Here is a 7,546-nt window from a genome sequence, read left to right on the forward strand (position 1 = left end):
TTAGTAAATATGTTACAATTAAGGAATTAGGAGTTGGGGATGCTGTTTAACTCTTATTTGGACAGTCAGGCATTGCAATAGGCTCACCAGGGGAAGTTTAGTGATTTCTAAAGTCTAAAACTACATGCCTATAATTTAGGTCTTGTTTCCAGAAAAATTTACCCCTCTCTTCCTTATTGTTAATTATTTGATCTTTTCCTGAAGTAGGGGAACAATAATAGCTGTGAGTACTTTATCAATAGGAAGGAACTGCCTACCATCCTAGCAATTTGGGAGGCTGAGGCAGGAGGACTACAAGTCCAAGGCCAGGCTCAGCAATTTAGTGAGACACTCAGCAAGCTTGTGAGACCATGGCTCAATAAAATAAAAAAGGCCTGTGGATGCTGCTCAGTGGTAAAGCACCCCTGGGTTCAATCCCCAGCACCAAAATAAAATAAAACTAAAAAGTTAGAAAGTATGAAATTTTCTGAGAAGCTTTCCCCTACGTCCAGCATCGCCTTCTCACGGAGTAACAGCATTTCTTTAGGGAGATGTTGCTATTGACAAATTGCTGTTGTAGTTAATCGTTGCCCATTTTAGTAACTCTCAGCCATTCATCTAAGATGGCCAGCAGTGTTAAAACAAACAACAAACGGAAGTTCTCCCTACTTGACTCCCAGTCCACCTGTCTCCCATCCTTCCTCTCCCTTGCTTTTTTGGGTCTCCTACCCTTGGCTGGTCAAGGTTCCTGGTCTCAGGTTCTATGGCATCCTTGCTTCCTTGTACCATGGCACTTGTCACACTTGATTGCAATAGTCCCCTCCCTTGCCTACCATGCCAAAATGTGCCTCCTTCAAGGCAAGGGACATGCTTAACTTACTCTGTATCTTTAGCATTTAATGTGACATATAAGAAAGGCTTGATAAATGAACATAATTTCAATGAGGGTACACTAGCTACCTTTACTAACCCTCTTCCTGAGTTTCTAAGGATGAGAAGCTGGATTTGCAGGATGCCAGGACCCTAGCAACCCAGGCAGTGACTAGAGTGGGGACTTTTGTCAGAACCTACTTGTCAGAACCAGGGCCCTGGGGCTTGCTGCACAAGGTGCTGACTTGGAATGACTAGATACACCTGACGGGTTAGTGAATGGCTCCAAGTATGTCTGTGTCGGGGTGGGAGTGGGGCTACGTCAGTACACGACAGGCATCAGTTGAGAAGCCTGCTCACAGGGGCCAGAAGGACAGTCATGTCTCCCTGTAAGCACCAGGTAAGCTACCATCCATTCCCCAGCAGACACCTACGGAAGCCCACTCCTGGAGGGTGAGAGCTGGGGTCTGGAAGAGCACTCCTGAATGGTAGGCAGGCAGCACCAAATCCCAGCTCTGCCACCTCACTCATCTATGAACATTCTGGGTCACTTAAATTCTCTCTTTTTTGGGGGGAGGGGAGCGGTTACTGAAAATTGAACCCAGAAGCACTTAATCACTGAGCCACATCTCCAGCTCTTTTTATTTTTGAGACAAGGTCTTGCTAAGTTGATTAGGGCCTTGCTACATTGCTTAGGATGGCTTCAAACTTGTGGTCCTCCTGTCTCCGCCTCCCAAGTCACTGGGATTATAAGCATGTGCTATCACACCTGGAGTATTTTCCAGCAAGCTTGGGTGACACGTGCACTGTTTTAGGTAAGCTTTTCTGGGACCAGTGCCTATGAGAGGATGGAGAGAGGAGAGATCCCAGCCAGGGACAGCAGGGTGGAGGCGGCTGTGGTGACTCAGGTGTGTGGAGATGACGCTTGACTAGTGTGAGAGTGGACAGGACCTTCCAGAGACTTTACAAAGTCAGGACCCATAGGACTCCCAAACCAGCCAGGCTCTTTAGAGAGAGGTTGAGGAAAGGAGAGGTGGTCTGTGGAGCATGCTTGACCCTGGAGGTTGAAGAACCTAGGGTAGCTCTGCTGGTTAGAAAGTGACTCCTTAAGTCAGACAGCCAAACCCAAGCTCTGGAGAGTCTGGTTTGTTTTTTTTTTTTTTTAATGGATTTTTTTTTTTTTTAAAGCAAAGGTATAATTTATAACTCCAGCCCCACCCTCTGAATCACAGGGCAGCCCTGGACTTTGCCCAGTCTGACATTGAGAGAGACACTCCTTAGTCCCAGGGAACACTTCTTTGAGGTGTTCAAGGTCTGTGCCGGAGCCAGTTCAAGAGGCCTTCCTTCTCAGAAGTCAGGGGAAGGGCTGGGCAGAGAGCGCTCTGCTCCCTGGCTGGCTTTTTTGTACTGCTAACTTCTTCTCTGGGGATACTTTGACTTCCCAGGTGAATTCAGGCGCTCCTGCTGGGAGGAAGGCTCCCAGAGAGGAGAAGCTCCCCCTTCTCCTGTCCTGAGTCCCTGCGACCCCATTTCTGTGTGGACAGGGTCCAGATCAGAAGTGACCATCCAGGGGCTGCTGGTATGGTTGAGGGCTGACCCACAGACCAAGCTTTCTGTGACCTCAAACAAGCCCAATGCTGCATTGTTGGGGGAGCACCTGGGGGTGCCTGCACTGGGCCAGAAGGTGGGGAGATGCAGGGAAAAGAGGTCATGAGTGGGATTTACAGTAGGTGCAGCAGCCTGGCCAGCCGGCCACTATGTAAGTGCCCTGTGCCACAGAGAGAGCAGGGACAGCTGCCCAGGGCTCTAATAGAACATATCAACCAGCCTGGAGGTGGGCGTGAGTTTTGAAAGAAGAGGACAAGAAGAGGGAGAATTCTGGGCAGAGGAACAACTTGGGGTGAAGACGTGGAAGGAAGGTGTGAATATGGAATACTGGGGTGAAGACGGTGGTGGTTGCTGAGCCCTTGCTATGGGTGGGGCACTGTTCAAGGGCTCTGGCCTCTTAGCCTTCTCCCCATTTCCCAGATGGGGAAACTGGAGCTCCCAGCAGTTAAATAGTAAAAGTGCACTTGTCCGAGGTCACCCTCAAGGCCTGGTGCTGATCCAAACCCATAAATGCCTGACTCATGCAACCTCCTTAAGCAGCGCAGATCTGCAAACCACCAAGCATCCTATGGGGGAGCACTGAGGGAACCGACACTGATCTACAAATGTGAGGTTTTCTTGTTTTGATGAGAGGACTAAAGTCTTGTACTCAGGGTGTCACGAGGTACTCCCAGTTGCTGACTGGAATAAACTAAAAGAATCCAGCAGGTAGTTCTATGCACAGGATGTGAAGGGGATACCTAAGTCACTGTCGTGGCTCTGCTTGGCCACAGTGTGGGGTCTGCAGGGTGCTGGGAAGCCCCCACCCCCAGTTTAACAAGTGGCTCTGAGCCCCCCTGGGCAGGGTGGGTCTGGGCAGGCACTTCCGCCCACCACTGGCTGGGCACTGGGCCCAGACTCCAGGCTTTTCTAGGTCAGGCGGTTCTATCTTCAGCCTGGCCTGAGGATACAGTTTGTGTAAACTGCAGACATGCCGACATGCTGTGTAAACAGAGACTATCTCCCACTCCAGCGTTTCCTCTGGGGAGGCTCCTCAAAATGGGAGACTCCATTCCCACTTATCAACTTGAGCTTCCTACCCCGATAGGAGGAAGCTGTGAAAGTCCACTTCCTGGTATTGCCTTGACCCCACGGCCACAGGCTCCCGGGGAAGCAAATGCCCCACAGAGGAGAACTTTTTCACCTCCCCAAACCCATTACCCAGCCTCCAATCCCCCACATCAAACAAACCTGCAGAAGTTTTGAACATGTTTTCAGCCAAACCCTGTCCCCTGAACGTTTACTTCTTAACTCCAGCTGGTTTACACATGGTTACTTGGCCTTCCGGGCCCTCCTGGAACAGCTCGGCTGCCTCTCTCACTTTATTTATAAACTTTTTTCCCTCCCCCAATGTCAGCCTACTTGTCACCGGCCCTCACAGAGGTCCTGCTCACCTTGGTAAACATCTCGCACACTTCTCCTCCTTCCCTCTTGCCCTTCCTCTCTTCCCAAGTCCTAGTGAAGGGGGGGCTGAGGGAAAACTTGGCTGGGTTGTCCCTTGCGATCTAGCTGAGACTGATGGGAAGTTCCCTTGCGCTCGGACCTTCCTGATGCTCCCTGTCATTGGGGCTGTAGGACTCACAGCCTCTGCCACACAGTTCAGTACTTGTGGTGGCCAGCCTCCAAGATGGCCCCACTGAGCCTCTGCTCCTGGTATTCCTGTCCTTGTGCAGCCCCTCCCCCAATGGGCAGGACAAACCTGTGTAACCAGGAAACTTTGGCAGAGTGTGACTTACTAAAGACCTCCTGGCTTCTACCTTGCTCTCTTAGGTTACTTGCCAGGGGGAAGCCAGTCGCCATGTTGTGAGGATGCTCAAGCAGCTCCCTGAAGGGGACCATGAGGTGAAGAATCAAGGTCTCCTGCCCATAGTCTGCACTAACTTGGCAGCCACGCAAGCAAGCCAGCCATCTCAGAAGCAGACCCTTGTCAAGCCCTAGGCAGGCCCCAGGCAAGCTGGTCTGTAACCTCGTGAGAGATCTTGGGCTAGCACCATCCCACTGTAAGTTGCTCCCAAATTCTCCACCCACAGCAACTACACGAGATGATAAATGTTGATTGTCACATTAAGCTGCTAAGTTTGAGAGTAATTGATTATACATCAATAGATAACTAATTCAGAACTGAAGTAATAAAATGGCAATAGTAGCAGTTATTGTGATTGTTTGATGAGTGTCAGACACTGATTAGCACTTTATATGGAATATCTTATTTACCAATGTAGTCAGTGATAAAAGCAAGTGGGGTGCAGAGGTGCATGCCTGTGATCCCAGCCACTCGGGAAGCTGAGGCAGGAAAGTTGCAAGTTTGAGGCCAGCCTCAGCAATTCAATGAGGCCCTAAGCAACTTAGCAAGACCCTGTCTCAAAATAAAAAAATAAAAACAGCTGGGGATGTGGCTCAGTGGTAAAGTGCCCTGGGTTCAATCTCTGGTACAAAAAAAGAAAGAAAATTAAAAATAAAAATAAAATAGAAAAGAGACAATTAACACTGACATGTGGCCCTTACTGTCCTAAATGCTTCACATGCATTATTCCATGAGGTCCTCGTGATGGCCTCTGAAATAGGAAATATGATCGTCTCCCTATGGTTCCTGATTTATACTCAGTCCCCGCCACCGCCCCCTCCCCCAATCCATGGTGATATATTTCAGGATGTTCCAAGTGTGCCTGAAATCTCCACAGGTTCTAACGTTTATACACAGTTTTTTCCTCCTATACATACATATTTTAATTTATAAATTAGTCATAGTAAGAGATCAACAATACTAGCTAATGATAAGGGGCTGGAGATGCAGTTCGGCAGTCGAGTGCCTGTCTACCACGTGGGAGGGCCTGGGTTCAAGCCCCAGCATTGTGAACAAATCGAAACAAAAACAATAGCTAGTAATAAAATAGAAAAATATATTGTAATCCAAGTTATTTAAAACTGATGAATTGTTTATTTTGGAAATTTCCATTTCATATTTTCAGACAGCCGTTGACTTCAGGGAACTGAAACGGAAGGTACGCGTGGTCTGCTGTGCGCAGCTGGCAGGTTCTGCACCCACAGTTCAGACAGCTGCAGATGGAAAATATTCGGAAAAATGTTATATCTGCAACTGAACATATACGGACTTTCTTTCTCGTAATAATTTCCTAATCCATATAATGTGACAACAATTTATAGAGCATGTGTGGTATTGGGTATTATAAATAATCTGAGATGATTTTAAAGTGTAGGGGAGGGACGAGGATATAGGTCAGTGGTAGAGCGTTTGCTTGCCTTAGCATGTGTGCGTCCATGGGTTGGATCCTTCATGCCACAGGGGGAATAATATATAGGGAAGAATTGCACAAGTTACATGCAAACCCTGTGCCATTTTATATATGGGACTTGGGCTTCAGAGGACTAAGGTATCCTTTGGAAGTCCCAGAACCAATTCCCTCAGTATAATAAGTCATACCATTGTGGGAAGAGGTACTGGGAATTAAATCCAGGCTCTTCACTACTGAGCCACATCCCCGGCCCTTTTTGTGTTTTTATTTTGAGACACGGTCTTGTTAAATTGTGTAGGGCCTTGCTAAATTGCTGAGGCTGGCCTCCAACTGAACAGGCCTCCTGCCTCAGGCTCCTGAGTCGCTGAAATTACAGGAGCGCCACTGTGCCTGGTCAGTAAGTGACACCTTGATGAGGAAATCAAGACAGAGAAGTTGAGTCTCATGTCCAGGGCGTACAGTTGGGGACTGGAACCCTGCCTGTCTGGGAAGCCCGTGCCAACCATCCATCCTGTGGGTTGTTCTGGGCACGGTCTTGGCTCTCCAGCACTGGGGACTCTTTTCCTTGGCGACGGTGGCTTTCCCACCATGGGGTGCATGTGATGAGGGCTAGATGCCTGTTTCAGCCTGCTGCACCCCTCAGCCCAGGACCTTTCACAGGTACTTTCCTGTGAAAATACGGTGACACTTTTTCTGGGGTGAGGACAACTGCTGCCCCACAGAGGCACCACAACAATGGCACTGCACGAAGAAGAAGTGCATTTTAATTAATGAATTATTCAGTTTCTTTCTTTCTTTATTTTTACAACACTAGGAATTAAACCCAGGGGTGCTCTACCATTAAGCTACACCCCGGCCTCCTTCCTTCCTTCCTTCCTTCCTTCCTTCCTTCCTTCCTTCCTTCCTTCCTTCCTTCCTTCCTAGGTATGGAATCCAGGGACTCTTTACCACTGAGCCACATCCCACCCCATTTTATTTTGAGACAGTCTCAGGATGTTGCTTAGGGCCTCTCTCAGCTGCTGAGGTTTGTCTTAACCATGCGATCTTCCTGCCTCAGCTGGAGATGTAGCTTGGTGGAGAAGTGCTGCTGGGCCTGGGTTCAATCCCCAGTACCCAAAATAAATAAATAAATAAATGAACAAATCAGTAAATAAATAAATAAATAAGATTTCAGTTCGCCCAACATTTGTTGAGCTCCCAGTAGGAGGACTATACCATAAGGACTAATCTGACAAGGGCCCTACCTTCCTAAGCTCTGTTAGCGAGGAAGACTCATCAAAGTGTGATAAATTATTCAGATCATTTTGAGGGCCTGGACGGGGGCCGGGGAGGGCCAAGTGAGAGCTGAGCATGGAAGTTGCCTGACTTGGGTTTTCAAATTGGAACATCGTGGTCACAGCTGCCCAAGTGTCATCCAGTGACTGCTCAGCCTCTTGCATCTGGAAGCAGGATGTCAGGCTGGATGGAAAGTGCTGCTCTTACATCCTGTTCCAAGGGCTTCCTGGAAAGACAGAAGAAAGGAGAAGAAAGCCCAGGCTGCTGAGTCCCAGCCGGCTTCTCTCCACGGAGCCGTGAGTCACCCTCGGGAAGCAGGCAGAGAGCGCACTGGAGAACCCCAAACTTGACTTGGTTGTTTTAACTACGGCAGGAGACTGCAGATGTCCCAGGAGGCCTGTGGGAATGTGCACGGGAGCTCTGCCAGTCTTGGGGACACCCTGGAGCCCCCATACCCTTCTCAGACTCCTGATGCCTTCGCTGAGCAGAGTGTCCTGACTCCAGGTCCAGCCCTGGAAGCT

The 7,546-nt window shown here is 48.9% G+C and overlaps 1 long non-coding RNA gene across 1 annotated transcript; it reads left to right on the forward strand.

The window, feature by feature from the left end:
* Positions 1 to 2,010: 2,010 nt before the first annotated feature.
* On the forward strand, positions 2,011 to 6,918 carry LOC144375768 (uncharacterized). The gene is made up of 2 exons (XR_013435655.1): positions 2,011 to 4,496; positions 5,466 to 6,918. It is a non-coding gene; the product is annotated as an uncharacterized LOC144375768 (long non-coding RNA).
* Positions 6,919 to 7,546: the final 628 nt, after the last annotated feature.

This window comes from Ictidomys tridecemlineatus, chromosome 3 (assembly GCF_052094955.1).
Source record: "Ictidomys tridecemlineatus isolate mIctTri1 chromosome 3, mIctTri1.hap1, whole genome shotgun sequence".
NCBI classification, from domain to species: domain Eukaryota; kingdom Metazoa; phylum Chordata; class Mammalia; order Rodentia; family Sciuridae; genus Ictidomys; species Ictidomys tridecemlineatus.